This window comes from Nerophis ophidion, linkage group LG08 (genome assembly GCF_033978795.1).
Source record: "Nerophis ophidion isolate RoL-2023_Sa linkage group LG08, RoL_Noph_v1.0, whole genome shotgun sequence".
Taxonomy (NCBI): Eukaryota; Metazoa; Chordata; class Actinopteri; order Syngnathiformes; family Syngnathidae; genus Nerophis; species Nerophis ophidion.
Genome location: NC_084618.1, coordinates 37,214,793 through 37,239,982, shown reverse-complemented (window position 1 = coordinate 37,239,982; position 25,190 = coordinate 37,214,793). Strand labels below are relative to the sequence as shown.

At 40.4% G+C, this 25,190-nt stretch overlaps 1 protein-coding gene and 1 long non-coding RNA gene across 2 annotated transcripts in view; one reads left to right on the top strand and one right to left on the bottom strand.

The window, feature by feature from the left end:
• Window positions 1-11,023, top strand: part of LOC133557740 (uncharacterized) — a 100,636-nt gene extending 89,613 nt beyond the window's left edge. Inside the window, exon 2 of the long non-coding RNA XR_009807838.1 lies at window positions 10,761-11,023. This is a non-coding gene — a long non-coding RNA (uncharacterized LOC133557740). The remainder of the gene's footprint in view (window positions 1-10,760) is intronic.
• The window catches only part of jarid2b (jumonji and AT-rich interaction domain containing 2b), a 228,595-nt gene that overhangs the window by 195,958 nt on the left and 7,447 nt on the right, over window positions 1-25,190 (bottom strand). The gene's annotated exons all lie outside the window — the stretch shown is intronic.

Genomic DNA, 25,190 nt, shown 5'->3' with positions numbered 1-25,190 from the left:
ACATTTTAAGCCTTTGTGACAACATTTCTCACCGCTGGCACAATTGCAGCCAGATTGAATCAATAGTAACTTAATAGAGTCCACGCTTGCCAGGTACATGACGTGATAACACTCAAAGCACGCTCATTTACCACTCACCTAGACCTCATGGGGCTACACTGACATCACGTTTCTCCGCCGCCTTCCGCCCGTGTCCGACATCTTAAGCCTTTTAAAGCCCCGGTGTGTGTGTTGCTGTATGATTACAGCCAGTGAAACAAAGCCAGGGCTTAGGCAATAAGTGGAGTTTCGATGCTTAAGGACTTTTAGCACAAGGCTTGGTAGTCCATTCCCTGGCGCTGAAGAAGAGGAAATTAAAAAGAATGATTGTCACCTTTCAGCTCAGTGATAGAACGCGCATACGTTCAACCTCCTTTCACATAGGGCACAGTTAAAGGCCTACATCGGGGTCAGCAATTCGCGCCGCACAAAGTGGCTCCCTGGACCTTTTTCAGAAATGTGTGAAAATGGAAAAAGATGAATAAAAAAATAATTTTTGTTGTAATACATGTATATTTTCTGTAGGAGACCAAACATGACAGAAACATTCCTAATTGTTAGAAATCCAACAGTTTATGTTACACATACTTAACTGATGGGAGTATTTGGCAAGCATCGTTTTGTCCTAAAAATTTCAGCGATCCTTGAACTCATCTTAGTTTGTTTACATGTACAACTTTCTCCGATGCTGCCGGAGAAAGACGTGTTTTATGCCACTCTTTCTTTGTCTCATTTTGTCCACCAAAGGTTTTATGCTTAGCGTGAACGCAAAAAGGTGAGCTTTGTTGATTTTATTGAGTTGCTGGAGTGCTTGTCAGGCATATTTGGTCAATCCGTGACTGTAAACTAATCAATGCTAACATGCTTTTTAGGATAGCTGTAAGTACACATTGCATCATCATGACTCGTTTGTAGGTATATTTGAGCTCATTTAATTTCCTTTACTTATGTCCTCTGTGTATTTAATTTATATTTGCATGTCTCAAGAACTATTTAGAGAAGAAGCAGGCAGCTGGTATTCTATCGGTAATGGAGTGGCCAGCGCAGTCACCAGATCTGAACCCCATTGAGCTGTTGTGGGAGCAGCTTGACTGTATGGTACGCAAGAAGAGCCCATCCAACCAATCCAACTTGTGGGAGCTGCTTCTAGAAGCGTGGGGTGCAATTTCTCCAGATTACCTCCACAAATTAACAGCTAGAATGCCAAAGGTCTGCAATGCTGTAAATGCTGCAAATGGAGGATTCTTTGACGAAAGCAAAGTTTGGTGTAAAAAAAAAAATCTTATTTCAAATACAAATCATTATTTCTAACCTTGTCAATGTCTTGACTCTATTTTCTATTCATTTCACAACGTATGGTGGTGAATAAGTGTGACTTTTCATGGAAAACACAAAATTGTTTGGGTGATCCCAAACTTTTGAACGGTAGTATATATATATATATATATATATATATATATATATATATATATATATATATATATACATACATACATACATACATACATACACACACACACATATACATATATGTGTATATATATATGAATACATATACATATATATATATAAATATAGGGGTGTAACGGTACGCGTATTTGTATTGAATCGTTTTGGTACGGGTGTGTACCGAACGAATTTCAAAGCTAAAGTCTTAACAATTTGCTTTACTTCTTCTGCCTCTATCTCAGCACCCAGCAATGTCCCACCCACACAACCATCTGATTGGTTACATATATAGCGGTAACAGCCAATCAGCAGTGCGTATTCAGAGCGCATGTAGTAAATGCTTCAGCGTCGAGCGAATAGGTGTTTAGCAAGTGAGCATAAGGCAACGTACTCTCCCCAAATGATAATAAACACCTCCCAGTCAACTACTACTAACATCACTATGATCCTGTTGACCTTCTAGAAACTTAAACTGCAGCCCAGCTCGCTCGCAGTTCTGGCTTGAGGTGAAGGTTAATTAGCTTTTAGCGTAACGTTAGCTCATTTTGCGGTGTGTGTGTGTGTGTGTGTGTGTGTGTGCATGTGCATGTTTTACGGACAGAAAACCTTTGAATGGCAGGTCCCTGCTATCACATGTTGATAAAAATATAACATTTACATAATAAAAATCAACTACAGGCTTCCCAAAGGCTGTGATAAATTAAGCATGATGAGTTGACTTGAAACTGTTTAATGTTGCACTTTTTCTATGTAGAAGAAAAGTTTTGTCATTTTATTGAGCAACAATTCGAGGCTGTTTGATGCTGATTAACGTGGGCAGAATTATTATAGTGCTCCCAATGTTAAAAGGATGAAGCCATTTTTTACAAATTTGGCAAATAAATAAACAAAAATTTTATATTTTGTTGTTTTCTTAATGTACCGAAAATTAACCGAACCGTGACCTCTAATCCGAGGTACGTACCAAACCGGAATTTTTGTGTGCAGTTACACCCCTACATACATACATACACATATTCTTATACATATATATGTGTGTGTGTATATATATATATATATATATATATATATATATATATATATATATATATATATATAGTGCTATAAAAATAATCACTTATAATTATACATATACACACACAGATATGTAAACATACATGTGTATATGTATACATGTATCCATATATACATACATTCACATATTATTATACATATATGTGTGTGTGTATATATATATATATATATATATATATATATATATATATATATGTGTGTGTGTGTTAGCGGGCCTGGCTCGCAGGGTGTAGTGATGCATCTAGTGCAGGATGCTAGAGAGACGTTGCATGTAGGGATGCATGTGACGCAAAACTCCTGCTGCTGACCAACCCAGCTGGGTTAAGGAAGCAGAGTGCGTAAGCCTTCCGAGGTCAGTACAAAGCCTCTCCTTCACCAAGACCCCTCACCTTGCCTCCTCGTGGCAACACACGGTAACCGGAGTCTTGCGACTTCAGGCTAAAAGGTAGGGGATCGATCCGCTGCCTTGCGGGTAAGTCCAGGAAGACAAAGGCTAGGGGAGCACACCCTGAGAGAAAAGCACCGTGATGGAGGCACACGTAGGCGGGCCACAACAGACTGATGGTGCCGGCGGCCTCCTGCAGCTGTGAAGAGGTGCTGGTTGTCCTGGGTTTCCCCCTTGCCACTAGGCTCCATCTCTTTGTGGCGAAGATAGTGCGGCTGGGAACTGTGCACCCCCAGAGGCACTTAAAAAGTATCACCGCACAGGTCTCTGCTTCTGACCTTGGTGGATCCAGAACTGCAATTGGATTCTAAAGCAAAAAGTCTGACGGCGTCAGGATGTGTGATAACGGGGGCAGGTTAGAATGAAGTGGGAGCCTCTAGTTAGATCCCTGCACCTCAGCGATTCAGGGCCATAATGGTCGCTATCAGCTGGGAATTGAGTGGCTGCTGATTTCGGCAGACCCCTGTTTGACTGAGCAGCCCTATTTAGGAGCCACACTGCTCACCCCAAAGTTGGGGAAAAGCCTAGAAAAAGGTGGCCTAAACATTGCCCACTCTTCACACCCTGGGTAGGATACCGCAGCTACCGGGACATTCCACTACCGCGGTCGAAAAACAAAAAGTAAACAAGTTCCCCTGAAATTGGCTACATGGAACATTAGAACCCTCCTGGACAACAATCCGGACCGGCCGCAAAGAAAAACTGCGCTTGTTGCTGCTGAGCTCAGACGTTATGGAATTGACATCGTCGCCTTGAGTGAGACCAGACTTCTGGATGAGGGATCCCTAAAAGAAGGCCAGGGTTATACCTTTTTCTGGAAGGGTTACCCTACAGAAGGACCGCATCACCATGGTGTTGGTTTGGCAATAAAAAACAGCCTGCTACCCAGTTTCACTGAAACACCTACCGGCATAAGTGAAAGACTAATGTCTGTCCGTTTCCCCCTGGCAAAACACCGCTACGCAACTCTTCTCAGTGCCTATGCGCCAACTCTACCATCCGAGAATGAGGCAAAGGACCGTTTCTACCAGGAACTAGATGAGGCCCTACAGCGCATCCCTAGCAGTGACAAAATCTTCCTGCTTGGTGATTTTAATGCCAGCGTGGGGAAAAACCACCTCATATGGAAAGGAGTGCTTGGGAAGCATGGTATCGGGAAGGTCAACAGCAATGGCATGAGGCTACTCAGTCTCTGTGCTGAGCATGACCTGACAATCACCAACACAATCTTCCAACAGAAAAATAAACACAAGGCTTCCTGGATGCACCCACGATCCAAGCAATGGCATCTGCTGGATTACATCATCGTGAGACGCAAGGACACCAAGGACGTGCATATCACCCGCGCAATGCGAGGTGCTGATTGCTGGACTGACCACCGCATGATTATCTCCAAGTTGCGAGCGTCAGGACTGGTTTGACGAAAACTCATAGAATGAACACCATGCACAAGGCCCATAACGCAGCCCTGAACAACCCTACATCTGTCAGGCTAAAGCAGCACTGGAGAACATCAAGGAAGGAGGTACAGCATGTCCCACGAAAACTGAAAAATGACTGGTGGACTGACAAGGCTCAAGAAATCGAACATTTTGCAGTGAAGAACGACATGCACAACTTCTATAATGCTGTGAAAACCATCCACGGACCCAGGAACTCCTCTCTCTCACCTGGGAAGTCGGCTGATGGTTTAACCCTCATAAAGGACCAGAAAGAAGTTGTGGACAGATGGGCAGAACATTTCCAGACACTTTTAAACCAACCTGCCACCTCTGATCTGGCAGTGCTGGATAAGCTGCCCCGCTACCCAACTATTGAAGAACTGGATCTTCCGCCAACCTTCTCTGAAGTCTGGGCTGCAATTAGGTCACTTAAGAACAACAAGACCCCTGGCCCGGATGGCATCCTTGCAGAGATCCTTAAACAGGGAGGCTATCTCTGTACCAGAGCAATTTTCCATTACATTGCTGATATATGGAACCGCAGAGCAGTCCCCCAACAATGGCGGGATGCAAATGTCGTAACCATATATAAAGGGAAGGGTGAGAAGTCTATCTGTGGCAATAGTAGAGGAATATTCCTCCTATCTACCACTGGCAAGGTTCTTGCCAAAGTGATGCTGTCAAGACTCATACGAAGCATAACAGAACACCTGTTGCCTGAGTCTCAATGTGGCTTCAGGAAAAATCGCAGCACTGTGGACATGATTTTCACTACACGCCAGCTACAAGAGAAGTGTCGGGAGCATCATCAAGATCTGTACATGGCGTTTGTGGACCTATCAAAGGCCTTTGATACGGTCAACAGAGACTTGCTCTGGGCGGTCCTTCTCAGGGTTGGTTGCCCGCAGAAGTTTGTAAACATCCTGCAAAGTTTCCACGAGGGAATAATGGCTCAGGTAACAACAGGAGGACTGCAGTCTAGGCCTTTCATAGTATCCACAGGTGTCAGACAGGGTTGTGTACTTGCACCTGTGCTATTCAACATCTTCCTTATGAGTGTCACCTGGCTACTGCACAAAGAAGTTGAGGGAAGCAGTGGTGTGTTGGTGGATTACAGGTTGGATGGAAGCTTATTTAACATCAGACGACTGCAGGCGGCTACCAAGGTTAAAACTGTGAACATTGTGGAGTTACAGTATGCTGATGATTGTGCCTTCGTGGCACATACATCAGAGGCTCTGCAGGCGACGCTAACAGCTGCTGTGAAGGCCTATAGTAGACTGGGTCTCACTGTGAACACTGTAAAGACGGAAGTACTCTGCCAATGGAACTCCCCTCCGCCAACTCGACCACCTCACCTGTCTGTAACATCGATGACAAGCCCCTAGCAATAGTCCGACTTCAAATATCTTGGGAGCATCCTCTCCAAAAACTGAAGCATGGACAATGATGTTCAAAACCGAATAAGGTATGCCTCAGCCTCCTTTGGTAGACTCGGTAAGAGGGTGTATGTGAACAAAGACCTCAGCATACGTACCAAGGTGGCAGTCTACCAAGCCATCTGTGTCTCCACACTATTATATGGCTGTGAAGCTTGGACCCTGTATCGCCGCCACATCCAACAGCTGGAGAACTTTCACATCAAGTGTCTCCAGCGGATCCTTGGGCTGACATGGCCTGATTGTGTGCCACACACGGAAGTCCTTAGCAAAACTGGTACCAAGAGCATGGAGGCCACTTTACTCAAGTACCAATTGCGATGGACCGGCCACACCATCAGAATGCCTGTTGATAGACTTCCGCGACAACTACTGTATGGTCAACTTCATCATAGCCAGAGATCTGCAGGAGGCCAAAAGCGGAGATATAAGGACCAACTGAAAATAACTCTCAAGAGGTGTGGAATACAACACACACAGCTGGAAAGCTCTGCCTCATATCACCCTCTTTGGAGACAACTTTGTCATGAAGGATTTCAACATTTTGAAGAGGAGAGAAGAGCAGCAAGGGAAGGGAAACGCCAGAGGAGGAAGATGGGCCTTGCAGCCAAGACCACAACAAACACTATCTTCATATGCCCCCATTGCAATAGACCATGTGGCTCTCGTATTGGACTTTTTAGTCACCTCAAAACCCACCAATAAAAGAAGTGGAAGTCATTATCGGATACAATGGACTACCATAAGCTAAGCTAATATATATATATATATATATATATATATAGTGCTATAAAAATAATCACTTATAATTATACATAAATACATATACACACATACTGTCAAGTTATGTTTGCTTGTTTGTGTTCTCCCCTAACTTGAAAAGGGTTTTGATATTTTGACCAGGGGTTTCACTGGGACTTCAATCCTTGTTTCAATCCAATGATGAGACAAATCTTTGTTTCTCCTTTTATTTTGGACTTGTCTCTTTTTTTCCATTGAATAACAGTAAGGTGAAAAACCTTTGGAAAAGGTTGACAAATACAAAAGCAATTAGAGACAAAAATAAACAAATTACAATAAACCATTTTTAAAGCAAAAGTGTTACCAAAAGTACATATAGTGACCCTTAACAGCTTGGATTTGACATTTAAACATTTAACAACCAACCACTTGGCAATTAAAATAAATTCAACATATCAAATCCAAACATCAAAATAATTTAAAGTTATCTCACCGTCAGCCACCCTGGTCTCTGTAAACAGTTGTCACTTCTGTATTTGGTCAATTCTTCTGGAGCAGTGTTTGTTGGCCTCTTCTGTATTTGGTAATTTTTCCTCAAGCAGTGTTTGTTGACCTGAAGTTTGAGCTGGAGCTGCAGACTTAAAAGGAGTGGATTTGATTGCTTCAGGTGAGAGCCTTCCTGATTAGTGATGGTCTTCAGATGTTGGGATTTTGTGTCTGTAATTCCATGTGTGTCCTCTGGGGGAAATGAGAGCCAAACTCATATTTGGACATGAGGCCTTCTGTGTGGGTGAAGGCTTTGGCCTTGTGTAGAGTTTGCCAAAACACATACAGATATGTATATATACATATGTGTATATGTATACATGTATCCATATACATACATACATACATATATATATATATATACATACATACATACATACATACATACATATATACATACATACATACATACATATACACAGACATATGAATGTGTGAGAAATTTCAAGTAAATCTGACCTATGGGGTTTAATAAATTAGTCACAAAAATAACAGCACCGAAAACATTAGGGGGATTGGTTTTAACTAAGGCAGAAGTATTAGCTTCCATATTGCTTATGTATTTCAAGCGTGTACTAAACATCTCGTCTCCCACTGGGTGTAAATATCCTCACATGTGGAAGGATACAAACCGAAAACCTCTCTGGCATCAGACACTCTTCATTTCATGCACTACCTTTTGCTAAATCAAACAGCATAACCTGCCACCGCGGGGCCTTAGTTGTTTGATATAGTCGTTTTGGCTGCGCCCGGTAATTGATGTATTGTAAAAAGAAAAAAATGTAATTATTGTGAGTGTCTTGTTTCCACGTCTGCCGCCCTGCTGCAGATAATAAAAGAATGATTGTCAAGAATGACAAAATGCTATGAGTAATAAGAAACGCAGTGTTGTATTCCACTGACCGGTTTGTTAAGCTTGTTTAAGATAAAAAAAAACAATGTCACGGGTTATAAATAAGATTGTACAATAAAATATATTGAGTAATTGGAGGGTTGTCATCCAAGCTTTAATCGGCTAAACTGAAAAGGCTTCATGAAAAACTATAGGTGCACGCAACTTCGAGCTACTTCCAGTTTCCCATGGTGGACGGCATTCTGATGCGGTGAAAACACTGTGTGAAGCCAATCATTTGTACGCTGTTTTCCGAAGTGATTGCACGTATTAGCATTTTTTTCTTGGCTATCACATCAGTTCCCATCATGCCTAAAAGCTGGGAGGCAGTGTACTTTATCTCAATATCAATAGGAAACAAGACGAGAAGTTGTCATTTAACAAGTTTCCGTCCCTAAAGAAGTCACCAGATCGTCCTAAAAAGTGGCTTCATGCTGTCAAGAAACTGAAAAGGACAGAGAACACTGGAGCCCTGGGAAACATGCTGTAAAGGATTGTAGTCTACTTGTAACTTCATTTGATTCGTTTCTATTTTTAACTTTGTTTTTGGAAAGATTTTTATCACTGAATGTATTTATTTCTGTCTGATGAATAATTTTTGTATACAATAATAAAATATGAAATGTAAATATTTCAGATTTTATTATTGTATAAAATGGGCAGCTCGGTGGAAAGGGGTTAGTGCATCTGCCTCACAATACGAAGGTCCTGAGCAGTCCTGGGCTCGGGATCTTTCTGTGTGGAGTTTGCATGTTTTTCCCGTGACCGCGTGGGTTCCCTTCAGGTACTCCGGCTTCCTCCCACATCCAAAGACATGCACCTGTCTATCTGTGTTGGCCCTGTGACTTGTCCAGGGTGTACCCCACCTACCGCCCAAATGCAGCTAAGATAGGCTCCAGTGACCCAAAAAGGGACAATCGCTAGAAAATGGATGGATGGATGGAATATAAATATTTAAACAAAATCTAAACCGTGATTTGCTTTGCTTTAGGCTTTAGTATTCCCTGAGGAACATAGGCCGCCGACGAAAGCCTTCCATCCATTCCGGTCTTGTGCCCTTCGGTCAAGTTGTTGCAATGACAGCCCCTCAGCCCTCATCTCCTGATCCGTGCTTCTTCTCCACGTTGTTCTTGGTCTCCCTCTGTTTCTTTTACCCCGTGGGTTCCATGTTAGTGCCTGTTTGGTGATTGATTTATTGGGTTTTCTGAGTGTGTGGCCTATCCAGCTCAACTTCCTTCTCCTGATTTGCAGTTCCACTGGTTCTTGTTTGGTTAGTTCCCACAGGTTGGCATTGGTGATGGTGTTTGGCCAGTAGACTCCTAGGACCAGAGGGAGGCCACGGTTTTTGAATGTCTGAAGTTTAGTGAGTATGCTATTGGTTGTTTTCCATGTTTCTGATCCGTACAGCAGGATTGATTTGACATTTGAGTTCAATATTTTCAGTTTGGTTTTGAGAGGATTTTTTTTTTTCTCTCTCCATGTTTTGTTTAGCATGTTGAATGATGTTCTTGCTTTCCTTATTCTGGATTTGACATCTTCATCTGCCCCTCCTTCTACACTGATTATGCTCCCCAAGTATGTAAAACTGACTACCTCTTCTAATTGATTATGGTCCATTGTTATTGATGTATTGTTCTTGTTATTGATACGCATGACCTTTGTTTTTTGTGAATTGATCTTAAGCCCAAGAGACCGTGATTAGTTGTAAGCAAAAGCCGACTGAACAAAACTAAATGACGTCGTAGTAAACGTACCAGGCATGATAGGACTGAGGTTACGTGCCATTCCCCTTTATAAATCATAAATATACAAAATTGCACACAATATAATGTAGAATTGTTTACCATACTGTAATCCCGTTGTTGAATAGTTCTGGTTTGACTGATAATCAAATCCTTCAAACCACACATCGGCAGGATGCTTATAAGGGCCAATTTTCAGAACCAACAGCGGTTAGTTTTGCTTCATATCGATGTTTGGCATTAGCATCCGACTGGTCAAACTAATAAAGACATGGCGGCATAAAAATCATGCAGAGACAGCAGAAAATGTCCCATTCTTAAGACAGTATCTGTGTTTATGTACGGAGCAAGCGCGAGAGTAGCCTTTGTTTTCACCTCGCCAAGATGGCAGCGACCGTGGGAAACCGGACGTAGCTCAAAATTGTGTCGCCCATTCTAGGAAATAGAAGGCAAATTTACAACCAGAGGAACCCCCCTGCCACTTCAAGATGCATCACTTGTGTGACTCACACCATGGCGAGACAAAGCTTGTAACTTCTTCAGAGTGCAGCCACTGACCACATGATGCAGAGTAATAAAGAAAAAACACAAAAAACAGAACCCCTTTCTGGTTCCTCACAAGTCAATACGGAAATAAAGAAACGCTGTCGGACCTGCTGGGGAACCTTTGTCATCGCGTCTGTTACTATAATAACCCGTCATTTTCTTTCTTCATGCATGACGGATATGAAGAAGTGAAGCAGTCGGGGCGGGGAAAGAGGGGGTATACTCTCAGGTCGCCATGGTAACTTCCTACGAGTTGGCATTCAAATGATGTTTCACACCTGCATTGTTCATTTCCGATGTGTGAATGTTCCTCTCCACGTGCTACTACAAACGCTAAGACCAACAAAGGCTGGCGTTTGAGTGGAGTTTACATTTCCTCAGTCTCTGATTGCTTCTGCTCGACAGGTTGCGATTTTGCAGTCCGGTGGTGGCGTTCTTTGATCCAGGGCCAGGGGAGGCCGGCCAGGAAATCTGGCCCAGGCTCTGGCACCCTTCCCCTGGTGTAACATGCACTCCAGTTTCCTTCTGTTGCGAGGCATGGAGGAAATCTATCACTATAGTCAACCATGGTGCCTCCTATTTTGTTTTACTGTGAAGGAAATTTGTGACGCCCCCAATGGGTTGTACTAAAAACGGTTTGGAGGATATCATTAAAGTTGTCATAATTCTTTTTGTCTCTGTTACTCATCGAAGGCGAGCGATTTCCCTCCCCTCTTCCGCTTGCTTCTTTTTTTTTTGTCTTGAATCTGCTTTGCTTGAGGTTTTTTCCAGGTCTCAAACTAAGGGAGTAAGTCATTGGATATCAAACTAAGGGAGTAAGTCTTTGGATACAGGAAGGCTTTGAGGAAAAAATTCAAATGATTTTAATGGAAGCCAATACTAGTCTTTACTTTTGTGTAGTTACTGAGCACTAACCACGTTATTTTGTATAACATTTTTTATTTAGCATTCAATACCACCAATTTAATACATCATCTGATTTACGGTTCAAGGGGCAAAACAGGAAATACATATTTAACCCGTAGCACCTGCAGTGAGTGAACCGTCCAACAGATGGTGCCATCGTACAAACAATAACACACCTTTTCAGTGTCTCTGAAGACTATTTTTTTTTTTAAACACAAAACATTAGGTCCGTTACCAAAGAAAAATCCATTAATTAGCCACACCATTTTATAAGCTGCAGGGTTCAAAGCGTGCTAAAAAAAAAGGGGCATCTTACCGTCCGAAAAATATGGTACCTAATAGGGAATCGAAATCGGATTTGCCAAAAATGATCAAAAATCCTTACTTATGGTCCAAAAAAAGTAAGTAGGTATAGTTGATTTTCAGACAATCCTGCTCAAATTCAAGGATTCGCTGAACTTTGTTAACAGTCGTACCAGCAAACCAGACACATGAGAGGGCACGAAATAGAATAAAAAATAATTTCAAACATGCTTGTAAGTTCTTTATAAAAAATACCCACTAACTTTGGAGTCACTTTTAAAGCATTTCATAAAGCTGTGTGAGAAATTTCAAATCAGTCAAATGTGTGGCGGCACCAAAATGTGGTGTATTTGTCAGGAAATAACAGCACAGGCAACACAGTGGGGGTTCTTGTTTTGACATATGTCCATCTTTCACGCCACAGACAAATAGTCAATCAATTGGATTCAATATTACTGTACTGAGCGCTTAGCGTTTTTCAGCCTACAGGGGAATAAAGACAATTGTGGCTGTCAGGCTGCGGGACAAGGACAACCCCAGATGGTCAGATTAGATGAGAGTGCCTGCACTTTATTATGCTGGATAGTCAAATTGGAGAAGATTCCTGTAACATCCGTTTGGCAGAACACATCTGAACACTGGATGATGATGATTGGAAATGCTGCACTGTCACAGAAAAACGTTTTTTTTTTTAAATACTCCCTTTTTGCCAACCCCCCAACCATCCACCAACCCATCCCCCTATGCGGCTCTACTTTCTGCTCGTAACATTGCTGACTAATAGAGCGACTCAGCTGAGAGGGAGTGAGCGAACCACTCGCTGTGCCTCAGTAGGCGAAGTGATGTGTTATTATTATGCTGACTTAAGAATGACACTGCCTCTTACAGACTTACGTTATCCTTTATTCTCAAGTCAACTGCCAAAGACACCCACTCTTATGGAACAGACTGCATAATCTAAAAATTAAATCAGTTCATCATAAATAATATACAGAAGATATTAGATTTTTTTTTTTGTTACCTATAACAAAAGGGATGTCATGTTCAGATAGGTTAACATATATTTGATTTGTTTTAGCATCAGTAATTTACAAAGTGTTTCTAAAGTGCAACCCCCCTGCTTGGCACTCAGCATCAAGGGTTGGAATTGGGGGTTAAATCACCAGAAATTATTCCCGGGCGCGGCCACCGCTGCTGCTCACTGCTCTCCTCACCTCCCAGGGGGTGAACAAGGGGATGGGTCAAATGCAGAGGACAGAATTCACAACACCTATAGTGTGTGTGACAATCATTGGTACTTTAACTTAACTTTTTACGCATCCTTCCGTACTAACTATGGACATGCTGATTGATCAGCCACCTATAAGTAACGAACAATTTTCAAAGTGACCACCATTGTCGATAAATGCCTGATTCCCTCTGGTTAATATGGTTTGGTAAAAGTAACAGATATTAACAGGATATTATTAACAAGTAGATTAGTAAGAGTCTCGAGTAGGGGTATGCAACCTTTACAATTAAGATTTTTTTTGTTTACTTTTCCACAGAAGAAAAACAGTAAAACTATAAAGTTTAACACAGCGTAAAAACTTGTTTCTAACTTTACAGAAAAAGAAATCCGCCCAGGTGAAATTAAACTCTCCTTTTCCCCTATATATTATTTTTTATCATGGTTAGCTTACCAAAGGAGTTGCACACTTGAGAAGCTGAACACAACACACAGGCTTCCAGTCTTTTTTACTTGTTTTCCTTAAGTCTCAGAACTGTGTGTGTAATCACAGCCTCACAGCTAGTCGGAAATTACTAAACCTTTTTATGAAAATGAAAACTTTTCTCACTATGGGGTTAAAAAAAAAATCTGAGGGGAGCAACAACAAGGAGGGAGAAGAGCCGCATGTGGCCACAGATCCGCGGGTTGCAGATCCCAGAGAGGATTGGTGGGCCAGCATTGCCGCAGTCAATACGTGATATGCAAGAGAAGGGCGGATGATCCATAAATAATATCAGTATATGATCGGTACTATAATGATTAGATTGATAATTCTATTTTTTTAGTATCTTTTTTTGATTGTTTTTGGTATTGTTTCACAAATTCAGAGAATAAGTCCCTGGACACAACACAAGAGGACTTTAAGGGTATAATTTATTTCAAAGAGTGATAGTAGTTTTTGATGTTTAATTACTACGTACTATTGACTTTGTTTTGCTCAAACACTTGTATGTAATAAAGCAAATATTAAATATTGTGCTGATGTTGTTTAACTGTCAATACAATTCACCACAAATTAATGTCAAATTTTGGAGTTAATACGTGTCATTGGGGTTAGGGTTGGGTATCGAGTGGAACCGGGACTAACTTTCCGATTCTCCCGGAATCGTTCAAAAGTTTAAATTTCGATTCCTAGTTTCGATACCCAGTCCGCCGTCCGGAAAAAAAGAATAAGTCCGCCGACCGGAAGAAGAAGCCGCTGAACACCAACGAAGAAGCGCCCACCGCCGGAAGTGTTAGCATAGCCGAGCCTATGTAGCCGAGCGTCGGCGGTCGAAAGTGTGGCTTTATTTTACTAAAAAAAATGAAATATCGGCGAAATGTAACACGTGCGACAGGACTGTTTCGTGCTTAGGAGGGTGCACGTCGAACATGATGAAGCACCTCCGAGTCCATGGAGTACAAATAAATGCATGTCCCGTCTTCGACGCGCTGCGCCAACCGTCCTCCTGTGCCTCTTCCTCTGGCTCCGACGTCCAGCCTGGCACCTCGGTGACTGCACTACAGTCCGAATCCGGTAAGTAAAACAATATATACAATAAATAATGTGTTTTGCGCCAACGTTGAGGCAGCTAACAAATTAGCCCGCGTATTTTTCCATAGACAATTTACAACCTGCTAGCCAAGTTCCGGGATGTGCTCAGCGTACTCCGTTCACCGTAGCGGCAATGGGGAAGGTGTCTGTGCCACAGACGGAAGTGTGCCACAGAAAGGTCACTGCACACATAGTCAAAAGACTGCATCCCTTTTCAGAGGTGGAATCTCCAACATTTAGGTTAGTTAAGCAATAACGTTAGAGCTAAGCTAATTGATACTGGGCTAAACAGTAACAGCAACATTACATGTTTGTTTATGTTTGGAGGGATATGGTGAAAACTCTCAACCCAAAATACATACCACTTTCCAGGGACTACCTGGCAAACACATTGATCCCGGCATGGTACAAGAAGAATCGGAATCGAGAACCGTCAGGAACCGGAATCGAAACAAATAATTGGTATCGTTCGAATTCAAACAATACCGCATCGACCCATCTCACCCCTGGATGAGAGATATCAGCAACATAAATCCCTGATCAGAACAATACTAGTTTTAACCCCATAACCCTCGACATGATACTACAATATGATTCCTATTTAAAAGTATTTTGAATGTTTTCAGAAGATAACAGTTTTTCTGAGTTGAAAGAAGCAAATGTACTAGGCTATTGGCTTGGTAACACAGAAGCTACGAGTGCTATTTGCTACTGTACTGGATTGGAAAGACGTAAGCGCTGAAATAGACGTGTTGCATCAAAGAGTTATTGTTTAATGAAGGGTAATTTAAACCATATGTCCTCACTTCAGGACAAATTGGCTCTCAACTTTGCTCCGCTGGCTTTGAGTGAATGTGAAATGAAAGCCTCCCTTGGAATGGGGGCCAAAGTGGGGGTGACTGTGGTCGTATTTACGAGTTTTCTAACAGAAGGGGAGGATGGACATTCCACAACTGGCAAAAGAGATGCAAATAACTGCCTGAGAGAGCGCATGGAAGTATAAAAAGTGACTTATATCACCAGCCAAGAAGGCAGTGCTGATCCAAAGTGGGCTGAACAACAATGAGTCAAAAGAATGCAGCATGGGAATACAAGACACCCCCCTCCCCACACACACACATACATACATACATACACACACACACACATGCGCTGACCTCTTGTGACCACTTGCACAAAGCATTACAGTAGGCAGCATTTTTTAGAATCATGAAGACATTTTTATGGCTGGAAAAAAAAGAAGCAAAAATGGCGGCATAGGATCAATACCTCCTCTTGTTGCTTCAATCTCCCTGAGGCTTAAATCACTGAATGCGTAAAGGATGACAGTGTCACAATAGCGGATCGGATTGGAAATTGACGGCTGGATAAAAATGTGAGGGGAGTTGTTTATTAAAACTGATGTAGACGTGATAAAATGGAGGCTGGTAGATGGCCACTAGATTAGGGGGGCTTTCAAACCAAGACCCTTTAGTCTCTATCAATCGAACACATCTATTCGGATGGGTTAAAACTTGTTTTCTGTGGGGGAAAAACAAATACGATATTAAAGTGATCAGGTTTGTCCCAAAATGGTGCGAAAACTACAGGTAAACAAGGTAGGGCTGGGTGATATGGCAAAATAAATGATCATGATTATTTTTTTCATATCATCCGATCTGGATTAATATCCGTTTGTTTTTTTATTAAAGTGGATTGTACCGTGCAGGATTATCCCGAGTACCGCAGCCCTACTGTTTACTACTGCAGTATCTTGTGCTAAACACTTCCACCATGTTTTATTGAGGTAATATGCTAACAGCTGACAACTGTCATTTTGTTCATATATATATATACACGTAATTGTGCTTACTAGAGGTGCATCAGTACAAGTAACCCACGATATGGTCCGTACCTGGTTTTAGACCCACTGTTTTGCTCTGCTCATTTTGTCGGTGTTTAAGAGAATACAATTTTTCTTCTGAAAGTTATTCTGATTTTTGCTTGTCATCACAAACATTCTGCAGTAAACAAAGTATAATTGGTATAGTGAATCCTATAAGACTTTTACTTCAAGTTAACATATACTAAAAAACACTTTCAAATAGTAAATCATTATTTGTATTCTGTAATTACTTGTAATACATCAGTGCTTCTCACTAGCGGTTTGGCAAATAGCCAGTAATTACCCAACATTGTGAGTTTTTAAAACTCAAATGCTGTATATTATTTTGAATAACATTCAAGTGCAGTTAGAATTTGAGGTACTGTAAAATAATATATAGCAAAACATAAAACACGTTTAATGATTATTCCAGAAAAAAAAAATTGTTTTTTAATCACAAATAAAAAAAGAAGAACACAAAGTGTCTGTCTGCAGAGGTTTTTTAAGCATATGTTATATCAGAGGACTGGAATCTTTGTAGAGACAAACAAAAAGTCTGACTAAAAATATTTAGACATAAAAATGCCTTTTCTGATTAAATTAGTGACTGTAATGGTTTTCACAGTCAGGACCAATACAGTCACAGACGTTCTGAGTGCCTGCAAGTCCGCATTACTACTGAGCTGCAGCAGATAGTGAAAATAGAGCCGCTGCTCCTTTTGAATGTGTTTCAACTTCTATGCTAATGTTGGTCATATTTATTTTGGGCTGCACTTCCAGCTGTGTAAGGGGATGAGGCACATGGCTAATTGCACATTAATTACGTCGTGAGGGGACTGGCTTTCACGACGGTGGGACGGGAGGTCGCGCACACACTGTACACACACAGGATCACTGTCAATAAAGGATGATTGTTCCATGCAGGATTATACCGAGCATCGTTGCTTTCCTACTGTTTACTACTGCAGAAAATCCTAACAGACATTTGCGCCATGTTTGATCAAGGCAATATGCTACCAGCTGATCACTGTGATCAAACTCAAGTTAATTGCCATAAACAATCACGATCACACAGTATAATCGCCCAACCCTTAAACCAAGGATATTCAACTTTTTTTGGATGCCACATTTCCAGTAATCTAAGGATTCCTGATTACCGTATTTTTGGAATATAAACCACTAAATTTTTCCAATGCTTTGAAACCTGCGGTTAATAAAACGGTGCAACAGATTTATGGATTTTTCTTTGCTAACGGCTAATATGTTTTGTGTTCAACGAATAGTTTTCATCGACATACACTGAAAAGGTGTGTTATTGTTTCTGTTATGGCGCCATCTAACGGGTGAGTTCACTCACTGACGGTGCTGTGAGTTGAAAATGTACTTCCTGTTTTGTCCCTTGAACCGGAAGTATGACCGTACATATAGGGCTAGGGGATATTGCCTTTTTTTTTTTTAATACCGCTATATTTTTAGGCCATATCGCGATATACGATATATTTCTCTGTATTTTGCCTTAGCCTTGATTGAACACTGGATACATATAATCACAGCAGTATGATGATTCTATGTGTCTACATTAAAACATTCTTGTTCATACTGCACTAATACATGGTTCTTTTAAACTTTCATGCAGAGAAGGAAATGACAACTAAGGCAACTTACCAAAACTGTATTTATTAAAGTTATTAGCAGGTGACTTTTTAAATGATGCTACATATTAGCAGTAATGCTACTTTTCGTAGCAACGCTTGTGCCCCACACATGACAAATTAAAGATGTCTTTTCGACATATTCCCACTTAAAGCCGAACCACCACCAGACGATGGACCCCGTGCTGTTTTTCTTGTGAATTAATTCTTCCTTCATTTGTTACGAGATTCGCACCTTCTTTCTCTCGCAACAACCCGCTAGCATCACAGCTAACGTTAGCCACGCCGCTACCTCTCTGCTGGGCGAGGATGTATACGTATGTGACGTATGACATGACAGTATGTAACGTATGTAAGAATGTGCGCCTGCTTGTCTGTGAGGAGACACAGGAAAGAGAGAGGAGAGCCTGTAGTATAATGCCCGCAGCTAAAAACTACTGCGTGAGAATGTCTACTCGAATATTACGATATAGTCATTTTCAGTATCGCACCGAGACAAACCAGCGATATATCGCCCAGCCCTACGTACATAGCATTTCTGTTTGAAAGCATTCTTCATTCATGACGTCTAGCAACATTTGTAAATTTTACAACACAACTAAAACATTCAAACTAACTAAACCGTCCCATGTGTGATGTCTGGAGGAGTGTTTTCATGCACATTTTTTATGTACTATCATAACGTAATCAAGCGAGCCTTGTCATCATTAGCGAATATGCTAACACGTTTACAAGTGTCTGTTTGTATTATTACAAACTTCTTGTGAGCGCTTTGAGTATCTAACAATAGAAAAGTGCGATATAAATCTAATCCATTATTATTATTATTAACTTACAACGGCATTATTTTTTAATAGATTTAGTTTTCGTAAATTTACCAAAATGTCACCGTGGGGTTATTGAGTCTGTTTAGCTGATTGTAAAGCTAGATTTTGCAGCTAGTGGGTCCATGATTATGACTTCTGTTTTGTTTGACCAGTCATTTTACTGCCATGTTACAGGCACCGTTTGGAAACAATTAAGGTATAGGGATGCCACGGTACGAAAATTTCTTATCACAGTTATTATGACCAAAATTATCACTGTTATCATTATCGCTGTATTTTGAATGTGCTCAAAATTTTCTAAAAGTATTTATACTGAAAGCTTTTAACCAATTTTTTTTGTTATGTTTAAACACTTTCAAAATGATTTCCTTTGAAGAAGAAACATTATTGTAGATTAAAAAAAAAACACTCCTGGACCTCAAGTACAAATTGAATGTGCATATTGTAGCAACAAAAGTCTTATAAACAAAGTAATATGTCATAAAAAAAAATTAATAATTCAAATAAATGTGAATATTGTGCAGGATAGCACTTTGTGGACATAAATGATTCAATAATTAAACACAATGTAAGAATTTTGACGGATGGCACCTGATGGCCAGAAGACGTAACTGCACTTTTTGTCCATTTAGATAAAACTAGTGTTCATGTATGTGATCTAGTCCGATACATAGGATAACTTTCTTCAATATTGAAATCATGATTACTGTTTGTTAGGTAAAGTAGTGTTGGAGTGAGGTGTGAATGTAATACCATCATGCAATTTGTAATGTCTAATAAAAAAGCTACAGATAAACAGTATCCATATATCTAAAGACAAGTATTTGTTTTGTTTTTTGTTCATTAATAATATCAACCTGTCAGCTTTTTCTCATTACATTATGCCTGTATCTCTACGTTTACATTTTGATGGAGAGAGATATTTTTTTTAAATTTATGTACAGGCTGTATCTGGACAGATCCATTAGGAGTTTGAGCAGAAATATGTTGTTGAGGAATTTACTATACACAATAAAACATTTCAAAAATGCTATATAACATAAATGTTTTTTTAAAGTAATACTTTTGTGAAATGAAAAAAACAAGTATTGTATAAAAAAATCAAAAAAATCTTGGCTTTTACTTTTTGATATCAATATAAAACTCAAAGCAGTTTGGCTAATGAAGATTAAGTCCAATAAACAATCTCTGTTATTCTCTAACAACACTTCCTAGTGGTTCAGTGCAACAGTTTGGCCAACAAAGATAAACAGGAGTGATACCCCTCACAACTAATACACAATTTTCACAGCCTGCACTCAGCTCGATGAGATGACAAAACTTTAAAGCTAGTAATTGTTATTTGAACACTGATACAGCTTGCAGTTGAATAAAAGGACGAGTGAGCATCCCAGAAAACAAAATATAAAGACTTAATAAACAAGTTATCGACACATCGACTGGTGCGTGTTTCCTCACGTCATTAACTCTGTCACAGCTGATGGATGCTGTCTTGAGAAAATATAAGCAACATCAAATAGTTTTCTCCTTTGCTGTATACTTTGTGTGGGACAGATGCCTGTCTCCAATATTGTCCACACCTGTCTCCATCTAAAAACATCAGTGCGCTCTTAAACGCACGCTGAGAATCCATGGAAATTAAGCAAGGGAAAAATACTCCGAGGGGAAAGTCTCCGGAACAAAGTCTGTGTAGTTTGTTCCGCCATGATTTTCAAGCCAAAAGACGCTCGAGCTCATGCACCGGCGCTGCTGTGAGTTTGTTTCCAGGAAGTAAGCAGTGTTGCCTAAGACACATTAATAAAATAGATTTTTTTGATTGTTAAAAATGTCAACTGTATTACTAACCGTCTGGAATTTTACCGCAATTTATCATAAAACTATTTACCGTTACATTCCTAAAATAAACCTTTTAAAAAATCTTTAGTACCGGTATATATCTGTGGATTATATGCAATTATTATATGTAAAATATTTTTTTTACCAAAAATTGGTGGGTGCAGCTTAAATACGTGTGCTCTCAGTAGCCAAGAAAATACAGTACATAAAAATGTGCAACTGCCAAAAAGGAGAGGACTTAAAAAGGGGTGCCTTGAGGAACACCTCAGTTATGTAAATCATAAGTTTGGATCCCAGTGTTTTGTATTTTCTAGCAAAGTTAAAATGTCAATGCAAGGATTTGCCAATATATTTACAGTGGTCCAAGTTCCTCTTTACAACAGGAGCACCTCTGTGTTTTTAAGAATTTGCTGCAAAAATGTTTGTCTCCAAAGTTTTGAACCTAACCCAGGGGCCATTTCTGGGCTGGATTTGGTCCCTGGGCCACAAGTTGAGTAGCCCAGATTTAAACAGTTGAGACTATTGTCCATAAATCGTTTGTTTGTGTAACTCTTCCATCGATAAACGGTGAAAATGTGCTATCATGTTTCCTACAAACCACCACATGGTGAAGCTGCTATTAAAACCAGGAAGTGGAAATGACATGAAATTTCGTACACAGCTCTATTAAAACATACATTGCAACTTAAGGGCGTTGAGCCGAATCACCGCCCAATTGGATTGACAACTTTAGGGGACTGACAAGCGTGTGTATGTGTAAGATTGATTAAAAAAACATGACTGCCTTTAGACAAAAACATCTTACTCACTCAGCAACTGACTGACCATAGGTCATAAGCATTTAGATTCAAAAACTTTCAATAAAACAAATTGAAAATAACGTGCCGCACAAACTACATGTCCTCGCTTGCAAAACCAAACTAGAGACCAAAATGAAATGTTGATTACGGTTGGATAAGCTGTGCTACACAAACACGCGCACGCACGCACACACACTGAGCCTTTAGGGGCCTGACCAGCTGTCTAAATCCCCCATCTCCATCCACACCCACAGGAGCGTATAAAATCACGTAACAGATTCAGGTAGTGCTCAAAGGCGGTGCTCGTGTTGTACATGACGCATATGCAGTCCTATGACGGACAAACACCGCTATAACAAACCAAGTCACGCCTTCAAACTGGTTTACAGTTAAAAGGCATGCAGGCGTGCACCTACAGACATTTGCCTGTGCATGTGAGCCAGCCAGTGCCAGCAAATAGAAGAAAAAAGATAATTTGTTTTATTTAAAAAAAAAAATAATAATAAATATAGGTTGCAAGCAGCTGATAAGGAGAGAAGGTCACGTAACAAGAGTGTGATTGTAATTTGGTTTGTATGTGACACAATGCTGCATACAACATAAACAGTGCCGGTAATAAACAGGGACTGTAATGACACTGGGAAGGCATTTTTGGGCAACAGAAATTATAGGAAGTGGGGATTAGTGTTGCAACGTGTGCTGGTTAGACATCATTTTCCATATTATGACCAAATATAACAGTCTTGGCTATCACAACTAAGAATGTCACGGTATGAAAATTTCTTATCACGGTTATTGTGACCAATGTTATAACGGTTATCATTATTATCACAGTAATTTTAAACGTGCTCAAAATTTAGTAAAGCTACTTATATTGTAATCCTTTAACCAAGTTTTATTAAAAAAAAAACACAGTCAAAATGTATGTATGTACCTCAAATAGAAAGTTGAATTTGCATATGAAAGAAACACAAGCATTATAAACAAAGTAATATGGCAGAAACACAATAATTCTATAAAAAAATAAAAATAAATGTAAAAATTTCAAAAGATGGCACCTTATGGACATAAGACGTTTGTCTATATAGATAAAAAATAGTGTTCATGTATGAGGTCACATAGGACTGCACCATTATGGGCAAAATAATAATTAAGATTGTTTTTATCAATATTGAAATAATTATTATTAATCAGGATTATTTATTATGTTCAGTAAAACAGTGTTGGGGTGTGAATGCGACGCCGTCATGTAATTCGTAATATCTAATAAAAAAAACCTACATAAATGTTATTTATCTTGTTAAAAACAGATATTTGTGTTTTTGTTCATTAACAGTGTCAGCTTTTTTATCACAAGATGCCTTTAACTCTTTTTACATTTTCATAGAAAGGGGTATTTTCAAAGTTTTGTACATACAAATGTGTGTACATGCTGTATCGGTACAGATCCATTGAAACTTTGAGCAGAAATCTGTAGTGGAGGTATTAATTATACACCATAAAACATTACCAAATGCTATGTTACCTGAATGGTTATCAAAGTAATTATTTTGAGGAATAAAAAAAACATGTAAAAAAAAAACAAAAAACAGTGTTTACTTTTTGATATACATATAAAACTCAAAAGCACTTTGGCTAATGAAAATGAAGTCAAATAAACAATCTTGGTTCTTCTCCAACAACCATGTATTTCAGTGCAACCATTTGGCCAACAAAAATAAAGAGTAACACCTCACATCTAACACACAATCTTTGTGCCTCACCGACAACTTAGCCTGCGTTCAATTTGATAGGATGACAAAACAGTTAAAAAACTAAAGACTTTATAAACAAGTTGTGGCAACGTTCCCAACACATCGCTTGCTGCATGCCAACTCTCAGTCCGAGCAGCTGACGGACAGACGCTCGTTGCACGTTCAAAATTAAATTGCAACATCAAATATTTTTCTACTCCAACAGCATTGCGCTCTTAATTGCACACTGGGACTCCACGGAAGTAGAGTCGATTGAAATGAAACAAAGCGATCGGATCCATTTACTCGGAGGGAACATTTTCAAAGCAAAGTCTGTGTAGTCGCCGCCATGTTTACTTGAAACTGCGCAGATATACTGGATAAGTAAAGTATACCACACCGTTGGGTAATTTTATGGCACATGTGTGGTTTTTCCCTCTCAAAGAGGAGGTTGTCAAGAGTAAACATACAGCCGACTAGAAGTGTGCTGCATGTCCTTGTGTCACACTTTGCATAAATATACATACATGGAAAAAAATGTTGCAGCGTCAAACTCAAGCAATGCATATGGAAAAGTCGGTAGCTCTACGCCCGGCGCCTTTCACCAGCTCCACGTGGAACATAAACATAGCAAGGGCCAGTCAAATAAACAAGCAATAAAGCACAGTTCCACTTTTGGTTTGCAGCGGTAGCCATGGCAACGAAGGAGGGGGAAGGGGGGGAGGGCTGCAAAGTAAGTGAGCCCAGCACACGTGAGTCAGGAGGTGGGGGGGGGCAGTATAATGAAAGGGGGATTTGCATTGAAACATAAGGTTAAATGAAGCACGCCGAGGCTCGGGCACGGTGGAAAACAACCCGGTGACCCTCTCGGCATGGTCCGACATGGGGCCCACATTTCATTTGGACAGCCCCAATAACCGGGGGGGGAGAGTAAAGGGGAGGGTGGGCTGAGGCTTGCCACTGCCGAGCTCTCTCTATTTTGGTATCCTCTTTTTGTACACGCTCATCGCAGTGGATGTCCAACTTGGCCCTCATCAGTTCTGTGCCTGATGAAATAAACACTGACAGCCTCTTTACATTTGCAAAGGCCCCTGCAGCAGCTGTGCTTGTTCCACGCACACACAAAGTCTGAGTGTGAGGCTTGGCTCCAGCTGCGGTCTACAGTCAGAAAGGAGAGGCCTCGGCACAAAACGGCCCGCAACTCCGCTGCGATGCTCAGTCTCACTATCTTTCTTCATGTGTGTCATGTTTGGTTAACTACAACAACACTGGCTCACATTAACACTCGCCTCCTCTCCCGCCAGACCCGGGGAGCTAGTGCAAGGACAATTTCGGCAACTAAATCGCATTTTTGACTGATTTAGTGCACTCAAAAATTCACACAATTTTGCAAGCATGTGTATGTAAGATCAGTTGTGCATTTTAGGGGGTGCTCCCACTGGAAAGTTAGACGATTTTAGTTCCACCTCTGATTTACACAGTAACTGGCATGTAGTCATGTTGTCAGCCATTTTGGATCACAAATGGAGATTTGTGGCATTTCCAGTGCTCGTACTTGAATGAACTCCTCACCTGATGAGCATGAAAATGTAATCTACATGGATGGGCAAGGATAAATGGTCAAATATGAGTTTCCATGGCAAAGTTCATTGCAATAATGACAATAAAACTCTATTCTAAAGTGCAGGTAGAGAGCTTGGCTACAAATGAGTCTTTCCGTCGTAAAAACATGGCAAGCCCCTGCTGCCCGGACGTTTATGAAGTATTAGCACCATTCCCCAGTGTTCAGGATTTATATGACGATGGTGTTTCCTCAAATCTTCAAATTTTGACAATCGACCAAAACATTTGCAATGCCACATAAGATCAATTTGTGTTTTGCAATCTTCGAAGACTGATTTGCGGATTGATACCAAAACACTGATGCTTAACACACTGATCGTGTTTCTTACATTACATGTTGGGGTGATGTGGAATAAATCACATGAAATTATCCAGTTTCAGTAATAGTGTGTTTTGAAGGAATGGGTACCAGCAATATCAAGCTCAGTTTTATTTAGTATTGTAGTTATTATAATGAATCACAATCAAGTGCATAAAATGTGGAAAA